We start from the raw sequence: 19,661 nt of genomic DNA, 5'->3' as shown, positions 1-19,661 counted from the left end.
AATCTCATATTCAGTTCTTTGCATGTTTTTTAAGACTTCCTTGATCCTGTTGTTTGGTTATGTATTCATTGCTTTAATTCAAACCATTGTTTTAAAACTCACTCAGTGATTTTGAATTTTGGAGTATTGTTCTTTTGAAATGTTTGAAGCAATCTAACCACAAAGCATGGTGATCTCTGTCACTCCCAAACACAAGGATATTTTACTGAAGTTTCAGTGACTTTTTAAGATCTAGTCTCGTCCATCTCTCTCTCTTTAAGTAGATACGTTTGTGTTTCGAGGGTAAGAGTCTTTTTGTCTCTCTGCCTTTGCTGTTCAAAACCAAAACATTTTTAAATCCATCTTTAAGGCAAGCACCGATTCTTTTTTTCTTTTTATGTGTTTGGTGCTGAAGGACAGGAGAAGTGATCACCTCTTCCCCTGTTACCCTTGCCCCAACTCTTCTTGTCGGGGTTGATGATCAGGCTGTTCGAAAACAAATGCAGAACCCTAGTGTAAGCACACCATGTGAAGTCCGAGTGGAGGCCAAGGCTGGCCTGCCGAGAGAGCTACGGCCATCCCGTGAGGCCATTTCTTCGTGGGGTTGAGCCCATGAACATGGATTGATCTGAAATTATTAAACTACGAAAGAACGACCCAAGTCAGCATGCCATACTCCTTCTCAATCTTTTGGAGCAAAGTTTCTTGTTACAAGAATAATGAAAAAAAGGACAAATATTTTGTTATCTTGAAAGCATGAAAAAGCATTTTGAGATTTTAAAATTTTTCTGCAAACCATCTTCAACTACAAAATGGAAATTTGGGGCACAATTTGAAAACTTCTGCATACGCTTTTTAGCTTAACAGAGTAAAAAATGCCTTTGTTGTAACTTTTTCAGTCGTAAAAAGTCAAAATGATTTTTACTCTAAATCAGGGAAGAAGGCAACTTAACAGTGGTTATAAAGTTACTGATGGACTTACTTTAAAATGTTTTAATGTTTTCTAGAAAAGAAGGTCCAAACTATGAAACGTTTTAAAGCACCAGATCTCTCTTTTTGTTTTCACGAGTTTATGAAAAGCAGGCCAAAACTTAAAAACTGAAGAACCCATGAACATTAACAGTGAACATAGAAAGTTACATTTTCTTTTTCTTTAGAGACTTTTTTTAAAGTGTATTTATTTATTTAAAACTTTTTTAATGTTTATTTATTTTTGAGAGAGAGAGAAACAGAGCACGAGCAGGGGAGGGGCAGAGAGAGAGGGAGACACAGTATCTGAAGCAGGCTCCAGGCTCTGAGCCGTCAGCACAGAGCCCGACACAGGGCTCGAACTCACAAACTGTCAGATCACAACCTGAGCCGAAGTCGGGCACCTCACCGACTGAGCCACCCAGGCGCCCCATAAAGTGTTTTGGTTTATTTTTGAAGGGCGTGAGCAGGGGAGAAGCAGAAAGAGAGGGGGACAGAAGATCTGAAGAAGGTTCTGTGCTAGAACAGTGAGCCAGATGTGGCCTCAAACTCACAAATCCTGAGATCATGACCTGAGCCATAGTCGATTGGCTCAACTGACCAAGCTACCCGGGTGCCCTGAAAGTTATATTTTCTGTGCTTAATCACAGAGTCAGGCATCCTTTTTCAGCAAAGGAGCCAGACATCCGGGAAACAGCTGAAGCTGGTCCAAAGCCTCTCTCCTCTCAGGAAGTATGTTGTGGGTCCCCTGGGGCTAATGCTTGCTTCATCACTTTCGAAACGTTCTGAAAATTCAAAAGACCAACTTGTCACCCTTTCATGTGGTCTTTCATGACTTGGTTTGCTGGGTTTTGTTTTTTTCTTAATATAAGCCAATGGCCTCGTGTTGTAGAAAATGGATACGTGGGATACAGTAAGAAAGATAGCCAAACACCGAATTCGCAAAGACTTACCACTAGGTTACCAGAAAAAAAACCTATTTGATATAATTCTTTGCAAGCCCTTTTCCTGGCCTGAAGGCAAGCCCCTTACCTGAAGGGGGAAGAATCAGAATTTTGCCACAACTGCAAGGATCCTGAGTGTGGTGCTTACTTAGTCCCTACTCCAGCCAGTGGTGGTGCTGTCATCCAAGAGGTCTGCAGTAACCAGGGCTCTCGACAAAACCCTACCAATATCTTTACTATAGTCTTTCCCCTTCCTTTGCTCTGGACTTATAAACTGAGACAGTGTTAGAGTAACCAAATCAGCTCATTCTACCTGGGTCATAATTTTTAAGTCACATCTACCAGCAATAGACTGAAACAGATCCAGTTTACTGCTGCAGAAAGTGGCTTTACACCCTTCAGAGGGTTTTATAGTTAAATCTGAAGACATTTTCAGCAAGTTCACTGTTTTGTTTTGTTTTGTTTAGTTATGGGAATTAAAAATTTTTTTGTTTTAATGTTTATTTATTTTTCAGAGAGCGAGAGCAAGCAGGGGAGGGGCAAAGAGAGAGAGAGAGAGAGGGAGAAAGAGAACCCCAAGCAGGCTCTGAGCCATCAGCACAGAGCCTGATGCAAGGCTCAATCTCACAAACTGTGAGAGCATGACCTGAGCCGAAGTCAAGAGTTGGACACCTAACTGACTGAGCCACGCAGGTATCCCTACTTATGGGAATTTTAATGCCCCAATTAGTTCTGAGTCTTTACTTTCCACCACGTTGAGTCTTACTATTGTATTTTAGCATCTTAATTTGACTGATATTCTTTTCTTCTGGCAGGCAACACTTCCTGGCACTATGAATAGTTGGCACTATGCATCTTTTTATTTGTCCATGGCTCTTTCAAGAATTTCTGTTTTGTGCTACCCTAAGCAAGCGTGAGCCATAGAATGCACACACAGCTGCATATGTCTGTGTGTAGGCGAGCACGTTTCCATCATGATCTGCCCTGCTGTGTCTGTGTACATTTGCTTTGACAGGCAGCGAAGAACATTCTTGAAGTGTTCGGCATTTCTCTTTGATTTCACAGGCCACAGTATCTGTTCGCTCAAGTGTTGATTCTTCTACAAAATCCTGATGAACTGAGACATAATTACAAAGTCTATACGATAGTTTTATTTCCTGGAACATGGCTATATTCATCTGGGAGTGTGAAAAGACATACATGTTTTAGTGATTCTTCCTGGAACACACACACACATACACACACACAGAGTAAATCTAATAGTTGAAATGATAAAAGCTGCCATTTTTCTTTTTTTTTTTTATTTTTTTTTTTTAAATTTTTTTTTTCAACGTTTTTTATTTATTTTTGGGACAGAGAGAGACAGAGCATGAACGGGGGAGGGGCAGAGAGAGAGGGAGACACAGAATCGGAAACAGGCTCCAGGCTCCGAGCCATCAGCCCAGAGCCTGACGCGGGGCTCGAACTCACGGACCGCGAGATCGTGACCTGGCTGAAGTCGGACGCTTAACCGACTGCGCCACCCAGGCGCCCCAAAGCTGCCATTTTTCTAACCCTTACTCAATGCCATTGTACTAAATGCTTTGCACACAGTATCTCATTTAGATTCACGACAGTGGTGAAAGAAAATTAGCTATTACCCACCCCATTTTATTAATGGTTTTTATAGTAATTCTTCCAAAGTCATACAGACGTAAGTACCAGAACTATGTTTTGAGCCCGGAGCTCTGTCCTGCCAAAGCCTGTGCCCTTAAACACTGGGCATTGATGGCTCCTCTACAAAGGGCTGCTTCCAAATATGTCTGCTGCAAAACTCGGTACAGTCATTTTAGTAACTTACCACACCCAGCATGCACGCACCTTGCACGGTTGAAAATGACAATCCAGAAAGCTGCATTGTGGTTTCAAGAGAGTGAAGAGATTTTTCAAATCTTCCGGCACCATCTCACGTGGACATGAAAACACTGGAAGCTTTTTGTTTTTATTTTTGTAGGTTGGTTTTTAATATGGAGTTTGAATGTAGTATTCAGTGACTAGAGAATGTTACTTCGAACATACAGAAACAAAAGGTGAATCCGGAGGTGTGAGAGGGCTGAGCCAGGGAAGATTTCATTTACTTTCTTTTAATGTTTGTAGATATCTCATATACCAAAAATTATTTTGGCCATTCTAGAACTCTTGGTAAATACATGTTTTGTATTCAGCCATTTCTTTTTAACCTCAGAATGGTGTATTTGGTGATAATTTCGACATTTGGCCTCAAAGGAGAAGACATTGGTTTGGCCATGACATTAAGTTTAGCAGTACAAAAAAACTACTTGATCGTTGAATTTTTTTTCTTTCGGAGCATTACGTGCAAGAGTGGCTTTACTTAGGAATCTGATATTTCTTCACATCATTTCTGTTAAAGTCACTATGTCGGAGCATTTGTATAAAAGGCTCTGTCCATTCAAAATTCAGAGGGCTTGTTGGGCAACTTGCTGGAATGATTCTTTACTGAATTCACGTGGAAATTTCTGCCATTTCGTTGCATTTCTATGGGTCAGGTTGGTCCTACCAAAGCACTATAAACTCTCTCATATGGACAAAGCAAGGGTCAACAAACTGGTTGGCCAGTCATTGCTCTGTGACCCGTGAGCTGAGAAGCGTTTTACATTTTTAAATAATTGAAAAGAAACAAAGAAGAAGAATATTTGGTGACATGTGAAAATTACATGAAATACGAATTTCAATATCCATGAGTGAAGGTTTACTGGAACATGGCCATGCTCATTCATTTATAAATTGTCTGTGACTACTTTCAAAACAAAAGTACAGGGTTGAGTAGTTGCTACCGGCTCACAAAGCTTAAAGTATTTACTACCTGGCCCTTTACCGGAAAAATTGGCTGATCCCTGGTGAAAAGAATAAATACAGTTGTTGAATGGCTATTGTAGACACCAGAGGCTTTGAATGCTCTGGTTGACAGCTTTTGAAATGAGCGGTTTGGAATGGCTTAGCTTTCTATATGGATAAGAGTTAAAAGCTTTAGTACATTAAACTGTTATACAAATTACAGAATAAATAAACTGAGATTGGAAAAGGTCTTCGGAATCATCTATTGTCAAAAATATGCCATGGGGCACCTGGGTGGCTCAGTCGGTTAAGCGTCCGACTTCGGCTCAGGTCACGATCTCGCGGTCCGTGAGTTCGAGCCCCGCGTCGGGCTCTGTGCTGACAGCTCAGAGTCTGGAGCCTGTTTCAGATTCTGTGTCTCCCTGTCTCTGATCCTCCCCCGTTCATGTTCTGTCTCTCTCTGTCTCAAAAATAAATAAACGTTAAAAAAATATATATGCCATATAGTTTTTGTCTTCTGGAACCAAATTCGTTGGACATACCACAGCCTTCCCTCATTGACTGGGGGTTGTCATTCTGTGCGCTGGGATCTGTGGTTAGGGGTGCAGCTGGGGTCACCCAGGAAGGTGTCCTACCCACGAAGGGACGTCCCTTCCATGTGAGAATGTGCTGCGTGGTTGCTGATTCTAGAATTTGTTTCCTTGAAAACCTTTCTAAAGCCAATTTGATTTTTAGTTCTTGGCCTCTTCTGCCTAGATGGAGTCAAGTATGGGCGGCTGGGTGACCTCCTGGAGAATGCAGCAAGGAGCGGTCTTCCTGCAGACTGAATTAGCAAGTTCAAGTCTGAGGTAGGCTCCTGCCACATGGCTTTGCCCACCACCACCTACCTCACAAATTATCTTCCTCACTTTTGCTCTTGGTGTAGTTCGATTCATCCACACCACACAAAATGATGTTTCTTTAATCTGGATGTTCCCCAGGGCTCAGCAGCCAGTGGATACAAACAAGGGCACTTTTACAACATTGGTGCAAATTTCCTGTTCTTGTTCCTGCTCACAAAGACCTCTGCCCCTCTCCCCACATTATCCACAACCACCTGCAATGCATTTTGGGGTTCCCAGAGATGCTTCCACGTGTTCAAGAACCAGATTGTCAGCGCAGTCGTCCAGGAGCATCTGCCTCGCTCTGTCTCTCACGTGAGGGAGCTCAGGGCTGCCCCTGTGAATGGTGATGGTTCCAGGCCCACAAGTAAACTCTTATAAAAGCAATTACCAGGAGCACCTGGCTGGCTCAGTAGGTTGAGTGTCCGACTTCAGCTCAGGTCATGATCTCCCAGTTCGCGGGATCGAGCCCCACGTCGGGCTCTGTGCTGACAACATGGAGCCTGGAGCCTGCTTCAGATTCCGTGTCTCCCTCTCTCTCTGCCCCTCCCCTGCTCACTCTGTCTCTCTCTCTTCCTCAAAAATAAATATTTTTAAATATGAAGAAAAAAAAAAAAAGGAAACTCACAAAGGTGAGCCCAATGTCACCTGCTGGTGGCACCAGGACCCGGATGCGGGTCAAACTCCAAAGCTTTGCTGTCCTATTGCCTTTCTAGTCCGGGTACAGTGAAGTTCTAATTTTCTGCCACCTTTCAAACCTGTTAGACCCTCTCTTACTTATCCCCACTCTAAATATTCTGAAAAAGTAAGGCAGCCAGCATCTTATTTCTAATCTCTCACAAAAATGCATATGTCGTATGTAATTCTTGTAAGGCTTTGATCGGCTAATTCCTTCAAATCTCCAAGGAAATGTTATCTCACGGCCTGTTTGAATTCTTCCAAAGTTTTTAAAAATGTGGCAAGTTTTGCAATTTTGATCAACGTAGCCCAGCTGTGATGTAAAATCTTACAAAGGTAATACTGAAAAAGAGAGAAAATGATAGACCAATTCTCATGTACAGAAGAAACTCATGAAGTTCTGCATTGTTAGCAACATTAATCAAGTGTATATTAATGAGATTATACACCATGATCAAGAAGGTTTTAGGGGCACCTGGGTGGCTCAGTCGGTTAAGCATCCGACTTTGGCTCAGGTCGTGATCTCACGCAGTTCGTGAGTTTGAGCCCCCGTGTCGGGCTCTGTGCTGACAGCTCAGAGCCTGGAGCCTGCTTTGGATTCTGTGTGTCCCTCTCTCTCTGCCTCTCTCCCGCTCACACTTTGTAGGTCTGGCTGTCTCTCTCTCTCTCTCAAAAATAAATAAACATTAAAAAATTTTTAACAAGAAATCTGCACTACTGATATGAAGAAACTTCACTAAGTTCTCTGAAAGAGGACTCCACCAATTGAAAATATCACACAGAAAAAATAAGTGTCGAGTCTCTTACAATCTATAAATTTACAATCTATAAATTTAATACAACTTCAGTAGAAATTTCAAGGAAATTTTTATTTTATTTTATTTTTTGTTTTTCAAAATTTACATCCAAATTAGTTAGCATATAGTGCAGCAATGATTTCAGGAGTACCGGGGAAATATTTTGGAACCTATAAAGTGATTTCTAAATTCATTTCATAGCATGGATGTATCACCACAAATAGTGGGGGGGGGGGGGGGAGATGGAGACTCACTCACCTATATACTAAAACATGTTTTAAAGCCCCAATAATTAAAACAGTATGCTATTAGCAAAGAGCTAGGTAGAAAGACTCCGGGATCAGAAGACCAGTACAGACCCACATATAAACTGATATTGACGGTATCATTCAAATCAATGTGGAAACGGTCAGCAGAAATAGAACAACTCGCTTAACTAAAATAAATTTCAGTTGCATTAAATACCAAAGATGAAACCGCAAAGGACACTGTCTGCCATTTCTTTTCCGCTCTCACTTTTTCTGTACCAAACCCAGGGGATAATATGACATCCAACATATCTGTCTACGTCGAGAGTAAATTCTGGAAAGATAACAAAGAAAATACTGAGTCATCACCCTTCTCTCAGGGAAATGAGTGCCTTTTGGATCAAGAAGGGCATTTTCCTTTTGTGGTGAACTGTCATTATACAGGGATTTTAGTAATCTAACAAAACATGATTTTTTAAATATATATATATATTTTTTAATTTTTTTTAACGTTTATTTTTGGGGCAGAGAGAGACAGAGCATGAACTGGGGAGGGGCAGAGAGAGAGGGAGACACAGAATCGGAAACAGGCTCCAGGCTCTGAGCCATCAGCCCAGAGCCCGACGCGGGGCTCGAACTCACGGACCGCGAGATCGTGACCTGAGCCGAAGTTGGACGCTTAACCGACTGAGCCACCCAGGCACCCCAATATATATATATATATTTTAATTGAAGTACAAAGAACATACAGTGTTATATTAGTTTCAGGTAGACGGTATGATGATTCAACAATTCTATACATGATTCAGTGCTCTTTACTGTAAGTGCATTCTTATGATTTTATATTTGTGAATTTTCTAGGTTTTGCACAGCAAAAGCTGTTTATTAATATCTGAGTACCCTCTCTTAAGCATCACTGCGGTTTTTTTTTTTTCCAGAAAAAAATCCTACCTGTTTTTGTGGATCTTCACAACTTTTTAATTACAGGAAGGGGAAAAGCTCCACATTTGTTGATAGTTGTCTTAGATTGATTTCCAACCTAAAACAGGGCTTGAGGCAGGGATTCTTGTGAAGCGATTGCGAAATCGGTCTTAGAAACAGGGAGAGAAAGGTGTAGGATGTGGGAGGTATGGTCCTGGCTGGAACCTGGCCTTTTTCTGGCCCCTCAGGGCAGCTCTCCAGCCAAACCCCCACACAGAAGGGGTCCTTCCCTGAGACAAGGGGGCCAATCTTTTGTGCCTCCTGCCAGTCAGTCAGAGTCACAGGCTGCCGCCATTGGAGGGAGGAGGAAAGAAACCTTAATTTTCCATGTGAGATGCACTCCTCCCGGGTCCCCCCATACACACGCTTTTCAACCAAAGCCCCAGGAGGTAGGGGCAGTTGGGGGCACTCATGGCTGCTGAGAGTGGTTACACAGGCCCAGAGAAAACATGAGGTCAGGCTAGAGTTGCTAGTTAAAATACACAAATATAACAAACTGTATTAAACAGTATAAATAAAATAAACATATTATATATTAATATAAACGCAAATATTTTAGTGTAAATATTGCAAGAGCCAAACTGATATTAAAACGTTATTCTTTTTTCATCTGAAATTCAAATCGAATTCAAGAGGCAACCTCGACTTCAAGATCATGACCCGAGCTGAAGTCAGATGCTTAATCAACTGAGCCACCCAGGCACTCCCAGATTTCTTGTTAAACGTATTTGCTGTTCATCTGAAATCCCGCCTTAACTGGGCATCCCGCAGTTTTCGTTGCTTCATCTGGCAACCCTAGATGGGTCCCCAAAACCATCCATTTTAATAGCTCACGGGTGCCAGACTCTTGCACAGAAATTACTTCATGTAGACTTTGAAACAACTCTATAACAGGTACTATCTTCCATATATCACATGAGGAAAGTGGAAGATCCCACACAAGTAACTGGGGGAAGCAGAACGTGGGCTCATTGTGACCCCAGAGCCAGAGCATACACAGCCTTCACCAACCCCTCTGAATGGGACCCCTTAACGTCACTCCCTGCATCGCACCGGGTCCTCAACCGGGGCTTAGCCAGGAGGAGAAACCTCAGGTAGGAAATTACCTATGTGAATCCTAAAAGAACCAGGAAAAATCCCTGCTCCCCCTTTCCTTCCAACCACGCATCTTGCAGAGAAAAAATGCTCTCTCTACACTTGCAGCAAGGGCTCTTTTCCTACTGAAGGTAACATGGCTTAGAACCAAGAGAGATGAGCAAACGAAAATATTAGGCTTGGGCTAGCAATGCCCTGAGGCCCCTGACTCAGCACATCTACTTCCCACTAAAGTGAAAAGAGACTTCCTAAATGGAAAGCTCCAGACTCAGGGGTAAGCTTTGTACTAACAGAGGACAAGGACATACCCAAACGAAAAGATTGTAACTGGAAAGGAGCAACGAAATCAGAAGAAAATACCAACCTCTGGATTAGGATTCATATTTAGCGTGGTTGGGTCTGAAAAAATTCCGTTGAAGTTCTAACAGTCTTACTTAGGCTGATGCATGTAAGTATAATAATATATGTTGCTGTCATCCTTCCAAATATTGTTAGGGTGCACGTATCTGAGTTTGTGTGTATATACAGAGAGAGAGAGAGAGAGAGAGAGAGACGGACACAGAGACAAAGACAGAAAGGCAGAGCAAGAGACTGGAATAGATTGAAATAGACTCCACGGACCCATTTGGCTCTTGGATGCTAGAATTACGAATCAACAGAATAATCAATGATAATGAAATGAATGGCATAGAAAAGTACCAATCAAGTGTCACTCCTTCCACCGTGAAGGAAGAACTTAGCTAATCACGGTATATTTGCCATCCATATTTTAGATTTTTGTACGGTTGAACGTAAGGCCCAGAAGAGCAGAAACTGCTGTCCTGTTCCCTGATGAACCCCCAGCGCCTGAGCAGTGCCTGATGTGTTGTGAGCACTCAATTAACGTTTTTGAATGAGTTAAATTTCAGCATACAGTAACCAGAGGACACGCAGACAGGTTGATTCAGAATTTTACCCAATCCAGAGCAAAAAGGCCATAACTTGAACCCTGAAGACCTCAAAGAATGCGAGAGATGTTTCCAAGGCTGCCCAAATGACATTTGCGACCACTCAGCAATGTTTCTGGGCTTGACAGTGCCGTGTGCCCAGATAAAGAAGCAAGAATGCTTCTCTTCACAGAGAGCCATCCACCAGCCCCAGGTTAGTCCTGATGGATGATGTGAAATCAGGTTGGGCCATGAAGAGGTTCTCACCTGAATTCTGCCTGGTCTTCAGATAATTTCTAACTCTGTCGCTTTTATGGTTTCTTTCAAGTTGTCCTCCTGGTTTTTATCCATTCTGCTTTCTCAGGGGTAATAGGGATGTAACTCATCAAAGCGTCCAGACTCCATTAGGACAGTCATATGGGGGAATGAGCGAGGGTAGCATTTGGCTGGCTTCCTGACATAACTTCTGAGTCGGCTTTCTCAAAATTTCCAGACTGTCGTTGCCTAAGCCCTTCTGCAGGCATGCTATCTCATGGAACCATGTAGTTATGATTACTGTTTCCTCATTCACTCATTCATCCATTCATTCATTCATTCCAACCAACACAGAGTACCAGGCCCTCTGCTTGCCTCTAGGCATCCAGAGGTAAGAAACATAGTCTTTTCTTCTCAAGGTCATGGTAAGCCCCTTAAAGCCTAGTCAAGCTGATTCTTATCTATAAACTGCACAGCACCTGGGAGTTAACCCAGTAAAATTTCAATAGCTGTGTCTCTGCTGTGTGCAGGGGAACAAAACCAGGCATCTTCACATGGCCAAGTGCCTCTGCACAGCCGGTCCAGGCCGCCTGCACCTGGGCTGCTTGTCAACTTGCCCAGGGCTCCGACGCCCCACACCATGCACACAGCCTGCCTGGAGGTGCCAGCAACTTCTGCGGTGCGTGGTGCAGGCCTGGACTCAGTACTCATTTTCCTAATGTCTAACCCTCCCACCCCCATTGTCTGCCTCTCCTACGCCCAGCTTGTGTCTGAAATCTGTTCCCAGGACTGTGTTTCTGTTTAGGCTTCCAAGCCTGCTTTAGCCTTGACTCTAAGTTCTTTGTCTATCAAGCTTTCTCTCCTGTGTGCTGTCTCTTCAACCCATTGGAAAGTTTTTATTTGGCTCTTAAGATTGACAGCTAGCCACCTACCTATAGTTGATGTGTGATTATGTGCTGTTTTGTGGGGGGCTGTGGGGGGGGGGGTGTTGGTTTTTTGGAGAGTTTCATTTATGACCTTCCCTTACCACTTCTGAATTCGGGTACTGGCTTCCTATTTAACATGTAGTTCATTTAAACCAACTTTACCAAGAGCCTACAAAGGATCCCCACTCTCCTGGAGAGCTGGTAAAGAGGATTCAAGGAGGAAAACACAGAATACCTTCTTCAGTCTAGTGGGGTAGACAGTCGGGCAAATAAGGGTTGGGTGATATAAAAAATTCTCTAGTATGCAAGAATATGGAAGGGCTAAGATAGAGCAGTAGAGAAAAGACAAAAACAAAACAAAACAAAACAAAAACAAAGAACCAACTCTGCTGGGAAAATTCCAATAGGCTTCCAGAAGGAGAACCATGGAAGCAAGTAGAGAGCTGGGGGTGGAAAGCAGAAAGAGCTAAAACCAGAAGGATTGGGCTCAAGAGGTCCTATGGGTCAAGTTGGTTGTGATGGCTCATGCGGTCCAGGACTACGAATTTGAACTTTATCCTATAGCTGCTGATTGCTACATTTTTGGAGAACGAAATTCTTTTTTTAAAGTTAAAAAAGAAAAATGATCAGTCATCTCCTACGTGGAAACAGTTGTATTCTCAATATCTTATGATTAAGAAAATACATATAAAAAGATACAATAATACATGACTTGACATTTATGCATTTGTTTGTGAATTACAATCTGTCCAAGCATTTGTGAGCCCTTATTCAGAACATAGATGGTTCTTGGTGTGCACACGGGCTTCAAGGGTCCCGGCCATGCACCGCCACCTTCCTTTATCCTCCTCTGCCATGTTCTCAGGTGCCCAGGAGCTGAGAATCATCCATAGCTCCCTCATTGGAGTTTTAAATAAGGTAGGCATCAGCTATGTTCTCTGTCGTAAGGAGTTCTATCTAGAAGGTATGAAAAATACATTGAATGAGGAAGAATCTGGGGTCAGAGAAATCTGTTGAGAAGCTACTAAATTTCAATGATAGAAGCTTTATGCAAAATTGTGTGTGTGTGTGTGTGTGTGTGTGTGTGTGTGTGTAAACTATGGACAATAGCTCTATATGGATATCCAAGTGATTCAAGTTTATTTTTCAGATTCCTTTTATTTTTTTCTTCCTATAAAGATTGATAAAAGCTACTTTAAGAAAATCTATATTTTAGGGGCACCTAGGTGGTTCAGCCAGTTAAGTGTCCAACTTCAGCTCAGGTCACGTTCTCGCTGTTTGTGAGTTCGAGCCCCATATCAGGCTCAGTGCTGACACCTCAGAGCCTGGAGCCTGCTTCAGATTCTGTGTCTTCCTCTCTTTCTGCCCCTCCCCTGCTCATGCTCTTGTCTCTCTCTCTCTCTCTCAAAATTAAATAAAATTAAAAAAAAAAAAATTTTTTAAAGAAAATCTATACTTTGAAATATCTTTATTATAATTCTTCTTTTAAAATAAATTTTAAAATTCTGATCTCATCTTTGATTTTGAAAAACCACATATGATTTTGATTCCACACACACACACACACACACACACACAAATATTTGTATTGTACAGAATAAGCCAAGTTTCCAAATGGTGATTTGAACGTGCTTCATGATTCTCAAAGATTACTACAGCTAACAACATTAAGATGCAGCAATATATCTTTTTTGTAATTTGGGTGAGTTGCTCTCTTATTCTATCAAAATCACATCTGTTGGAAATAAGGACTTCAGAAACTTCTCTTGGATTTCCCATCACTGCTGGTCACCACAAAGGAGACATACATGCTTTCTATACGTCTTTGAAGCCCCACAACTTAGAACTGTTGAAACAAGGATTTCACTGCCCTTTCAGCTTCCAGAGTTTTGAGTTGGCCAAATGATGAATCCAGCCTGATTTGTTTGTATGGACCAGGTTTCTTCCTTATGCTGCCTGTAGCTCAAGTGTTCATTTTCTGTAATAAAAGAGTTTTTAGAAAAGCAGAAATTTTGCAAGTCTCAGTTTGCTCTTCAAAGAGCAGGGGGTTAAATTTGCCTACTGCCATGCCTGCTGAAATTCAAGCATCCAGTAGATTGTTAATCACTTTCTGAATACATGAAACATGCAAAGTGAGAAACAGATAAAAGTTTCAGATTTTATGATGTATGTTGCTTAACTATTGTATCATGCCCCTGAACACCAAAAAGCCAAAAAGACTTTGTAGTTAGTGTTTTGTTTAGCTTCTAAAGGGGGGGGTCCACATGAAGGATGATATAATAGGATCTATTCTCCACTCATAAATCCCCACCCATCCAGGAGAGAATAGACCCCTAATGTTTGCATTCTTTTAAGCCAGCCCTTGCCTAAAGTTCACCCCTTCCTGAAATTCGACTCAACTGTTCAGCACATGTCGACCCTGCGGTAATGAATTGGCACAAGCCTAATTCTTATGATGATTAATGGAGCTCCTCGGATGCAGCCTATTATTTCATCCAAAGTTAAAACAGTGATTCATCATTAATCACTATAAGAAATGGGATCAGTGATTCATAATTCTAAGCCAGCCCATTTCCTTAAGGGTCCCGTTTGCCTTTTGTTATTCCAGAAGTGACACAGTTCACAGCCTTGTGCTGCCAGCATTCCGACATGTGCATTTTCGGATTAATTCTCTTTAAAAAGTCACGTACCCCAAAACATTTACCGATAGCCCCAAAGCCTCTGAAAAGTCGTACTTCTTTCAGATACCAATCTTTTTTCTGGATCTCACTCCGCTTGGATTATCCACTTTAAAACAAGCACCCTCACCCGGAGACTGAGATTAATTGCAGATCAATAATCATCATGGCTACCTTTGGTCCTCTGCAAAGAGCAGTGTTTGGAGTAGGGCCATTTGGATTGAAATGTACTCCCCTTGATTACTTTTTCATTGCTACCTTTCACCTATAACCGGATTGTCGCCAGTGGCCAAGGAAGAGCAACAACACAAACGATGCTTCACCTTCCAGTCTTGGCCCAAAGTCACTGACAAAGACATCACCACTGCTCCCTACATGGAAACCTACATCATTATATCATTTGCCCGCTTGATGCTATTTGCTCGAAGCTACCCATCTTGCATAAGGATTTGATACTCTTCTATCTCACATAAAAGAGGTGAAAGCCTTCTCTTACCTATAGTATTATTGCCTGCCTTTCCTGGTGATGGGCAGCCAGGCAGTGTACAAAAACCAACAGCTTCACTGCTGTCACTTCTGCCTCCACAGAGCTCGGAGAAGTGACTCCCAGCTCTAGAGACAACTGTTTTTTCTGTCGTTTTCCTCCTCCTCCTCTGCCTCCAACTACCTCCCGCTTCTCTCTCTCCAGCTTCTTTCTTTCTCTTTTTTTCCCCCCTCTCACTTTCCCCTTTTTCTGTGTTCCTATGATATTTTCCCCTTTGGACCTGGCAGTAAATCCTGGGTGACAGCTCAGCCCAGTGGTGGCATTTAGAAATCAAGAGCTTGGGAAGGGCATGGAACTTGTCATGATGATCCATAATATTCTCTCAAGAATTTATATTTCTAGCCAATTCAGTTAGGCAAGAAAACTAAATAGAAGGCATCCAGAAAGGAGGAAGTCTATTTGCAGATGACACGATCTGATATATAGAAAATCCTAAGGACTCCACTAAAAAAACTAGTAGAACTAATAAACAAGTTCAGCAAGGTTGCAGGATACAAGAAAAAGATACAAAAATACATTGTATTTTGATGCATCGGAAATAAGAAAAATACAAAAGAAATTAAGAAAATAAGTCCATTTATATTAGCATTGACAAAAATAAAATCTTAGAAATAAATTTAACCACATAAGTGTAAAACATGTACTCCGAAAACTATAAAATATCATAGACAAAAGTTAAAGAAGAGCTACATGCACGGAAAGGCATCTCATGTTCATGGATTAGAAGACTTAAGAATATTGTTAAAATGGCAATATTCCCAGGATGCCTGTCTGGCTCAGTAAGTGAAGCAGGTGACTCTTGATCTAGGGATCATGAGTTTGAGCCCCACATTGGGCACAGAGATTACTTAATTAAAAATTGTAATAAAGAAAATAAAAAATGTATTTTAACTTTTAAAAAGATGGCAATACTCCCCAAATTCATCTACAGATTCAACACAATCCCTGTCAAAATCCCAGCTGACTTCGTTGGAGAAATTGACAAGAATGTGTTAAAAAAAATTGGATCCCACAGAATGGGATCCAACTTTTGCAAATAATATATCTGATGAGAGATTTGTATTGAAAATATATATAAAGAGTTACTACAACTCAATAATAAAAAGACAACCCAATTTTTAAAAGGGAGCAAAGGATCCAAAAAACATTTTCCCAAAGAAAATATACAAATAAGCGCATAAAAAGACGATCAATGTCATCAGTCATCAAGGAGATGCAAATGGAAACCACAATGAAATGCCATTTGGCATGCATTAGCATGCCTAGGATCAATAAGTGTTGGTGAGAATGGGTAGGAATTGGAACCCTCATGTTCTATTGGTGGGACTATAAAATGGTGCAGTCACTTTAGAAAACGATCTGGCCATTCTTCAAATGTTTTTAAACATATGGTCATGTTACTGTGTGACTCGGCAATGCCGTTCCTTAGGTATATACCGAAGAGAAAAGAAAATATATGTGCACACCAATATTTGTATGCAAATGTTCATAGAAGCATCATTCATAACAGCCAAAAAATAGGAGCAACTCACATGTCCACCAACTGATGAATCCATGAAGTGTGGCATATCCGTATAATAAAATAATGTTCCCCAATAAAAAGAAATGAGGTACAGATACATGCTGTAACATGGATGATCCCAGATCCAGGGATCTGGATCCCTGAAAAGAATCCAGAATCCAGTCAAAAGAACCATACGCCTATATTAAATGTCTACAGCACACAAACCCACAGAAACAGTAAATTAGTGCTTCGCTAGGGCTGGAGAAGGTGAGGAGCAAATGAGCGAGTGAGGAACACTGGTTAAGGAATATGAAATTTCCTTACGAGGTGATGAAAATGTTCTAAATTAGACTGTGGAAATAAAAAAAAAAGATTGTGGAAATAGATGCACAACTGTGAATACACTAAAAGTCACTGATCGCACACTTAAGTGGGTGAATTGTACCTTATGTGAATTATATCTCAAGCTGTCCTTGACAAGAAAAACAAGAAACATAAAAAACAAACAAACAAACAAAAAAGTTGTGACTTGCAAGTTGTGTCTTTTTAAAGCTTTTGTGGAGAAGACAAAGCGAATTCTCCAGAGTATCAGAACTTTTTAGGGCACTATCTGAAGTTCTGGTATAATTTTTACTGCTGGAATTTCTTCACTACTTTAGACGAGTCGCGTGCTTGATTTATATTATTTTTGTCTATGCTATAAAAATGGTGATGAATAAATAGTGATTCATAAGTCAAAGGGTCAGAGCCTCACAACGCAATGTGAGTCATGATCACTGCCATTGGTAGCCATCGTCATAGTCATAAAGCCAGTTGTCTTGCCTAAAGAGAATATTCAGAAGTCTATCCTTCCTGTTAAATTCAGTTGTCCTAAAACATTTCAGAAAAGACCCTTTGGTCAAGTATAAAATAGATTCATCCTTCATCCATGCACACGGCGGGATTCAATGGCATTAACAAATCTGAAGAGTGAAAAAGGCAGTGGCAAAGGAGGTCTCCCATGCTTTAGGCTATACTTGGTTACCTTTCTCACTGCTCTGAGCAAAACTGGAGGCCTGTGAGTAATTGATATTATTCATCAAAATAATTGTGTTTGCAAAAATCAGTATGTTTCTCATCCTTTTAAAAATGTCCTTTTACTCACGGTGAAAGAGACTGCTAGATACTCTTAATACTCCTTTCCTTTTCTTCCTTAAGAAGCTGTGAATGTGGCTAATAAAAAGTACACTTCCCACCCTGCCCTGTAGCTAGGTGTGGCCATGTAACTAAGTTCTGGAAAATGGGAGAGAAGCAGGAGTAGCGTGAACAATTTCCAAAATCTCTCCTTGAAAGGAAAGGGTGTACTTTTCTTTCTACCCTACGTGCAGGGGTGTGGGCAAATGGCTGCACCTCCAGCACCTACTTCAACCACAAAATGGCCTTGACAATGGGAGCTTTGCAAGGCAGAGTGACAAGAGAGCGGCAGCCTAGGTTCCTCCTGGACAATTTGCTTCCAGACTCTTACATAGAAACTTTGTCTACTTTAAGCCACTTCTATTTGAAATATTCAGTCACTGGCAACCAATCCTAAATCCTAATCATTAGACTTGCCCTACTCCAAAGTCTTTGGATGCCCCCAGTTCTCCAAAATCAAAGCCCAACCTTGCTAGCCTGGAGTGCAGCTTGGTGCAAAAGAGTCAAGTGACAGTTGGGCATGGTGGCCATCATAAGAGGAAGAAACGTTGCAGGCATCGGATTTGTTGAGCACAGACAGCATTGCCTTGCCTTTCCATGTTTGTATCACGTTTCTCTTCTACGTGAGCCCTGCCTCCTTGCCAGATGGCCTGTGTTTGGTCCACCCAATATACCCCATCCATTGCTCTGTCACTCTCTCTCTTTCTTGATCACTCTCTCTCTCTTGTTCTCTCTTGCTCTCCCTCTCTCTCCCTCTCTCAGACTTTTTCATCCTATTTCTTCTGCCTAGAATGTTTCTTGTACCTCTCCTTTTAGACCCAACCCATCTCCCCCATTAGTATCCCTAATTCTAGCTTTTTAACAACTTTCTCTGGATTTCTATTGTGCCACTCACTGAGTTCTCAAGTGGCGCTAACTAGACATCACATTATATTGCTCTCTGTCCTTTAAAGTAGATCCTGTTTTCTCAGTTTGAGAAATCACTTCCAGGGTATCTTTGCAACTCCAGTAGCCCAGAATAGCAGCTTGCTATTGTTGAGAATTCAGTATCTGCTTGCTGCTGCTGCAAATGATGTTGTAAATGCTTGTGTTTTTTTTTAAAGTTTTTAACGTTTATTTAATTTTTGAGAGAGACAAAGAGAGAGACGGGGGGGGGGGGGGCAGAGAGAGAGAGAGGGACACACAGAATCTGAAGCAGGCTCCAGGCTCTGAGCTTTCAGCACAGAGCCCGACGCGGGGCTTGAACCCACGAACCGCAGGATCATGATCTGAGCCGAAGTGGGATGCTTTAACTGACCGAGCCACCCAGCCGCCCCTGATGCTGTCAGTCCTAATAATAAACTTCAGCAAATGGATAACAGCAAACTCCTTCTTATCCTTCAGACCCATCCTCTGTGGTCTTGAAGAGATGCCTCTTGGAAGATTTATCCGAACCATTCAAACTAATTTGCCCTGATTAGACTTTGTAAATACCTCTACAATTACTCATTGCTTTATATAATAATCAGTTGTTTGCTTGTTTATCTTTGCTCCTTGATTGCAAACTCCTGAAAGATGTTATGTCTTATTCATCTTAGAATTGCTTGCACCCAGTCAATGACTGGCATATAATAGATAGTCCATAAATGTTTGTTGAATAAATAAGTGAATAATAAATAAAGACAAAAGCCCAAGAAGGCTCACGACTTCCCATTGAATTTGCTATTCTGCCTTTCAAGCCGGTCTCTGGAGCCCTTTGACCCCAGGTCCCAGGCTCTCAGGGGCTCCGTGGACATTAACTATCCCCTGTGACGCCCACCCAGATCACACGGTGGCCCCTCCTCCAGCTCCACTAAAATGACAATGAAGTCCATGTGAAACCAGCCTGCATTCAACTGAAACCAGGGAGAAAAGGTTGTTTGTCAAACTTAAAAGACAGATGTTAGTACTTCTCGGTTTCAAACTGAATCCTAACCCTTGTGAAGTTCAAGTTTCATTTCTGCTTGGCTAAATGGAATTTCCTGATTCTGTGTAAGAAAAGTGTAAGGGTCTATATTAGATTTTGAGGACTTAAGTATTCTCTTTAAGTGATTGCCCAATTTTATTTTGGTGATGAATACACACCTCTTTTCTCTTCTACCATTCAAGAAAAAAAAAGAAGACATTTTTCCCTTTGTTTCTGGCAAGATGTTCAGTTCCTTGCTCCGCACGGATGTTCAAAAACAGGTAGAGACAATTCCCAAGATCCAACTGTTACTGGCTTTTAGTC

Source organism: Neofelis nebulosa, chromosome 14 (genome assembly GCF_028018385.1).
Source record: "Neofelis nebulosa isolate mNeoNeb1 chromosome 14, mNeoNeb1.pri, whole genome shotgun sequence".
Classification (NCBI taxonomy): domain Eukaryota; kingdom Metazoa; phylum Chordata; class Mammalia; order Carnivora; family Felidae; genus Neofelis; species Neofelis nebulosa.
This window is presented reverse-complemented; position numbering follows the sequence as displayed.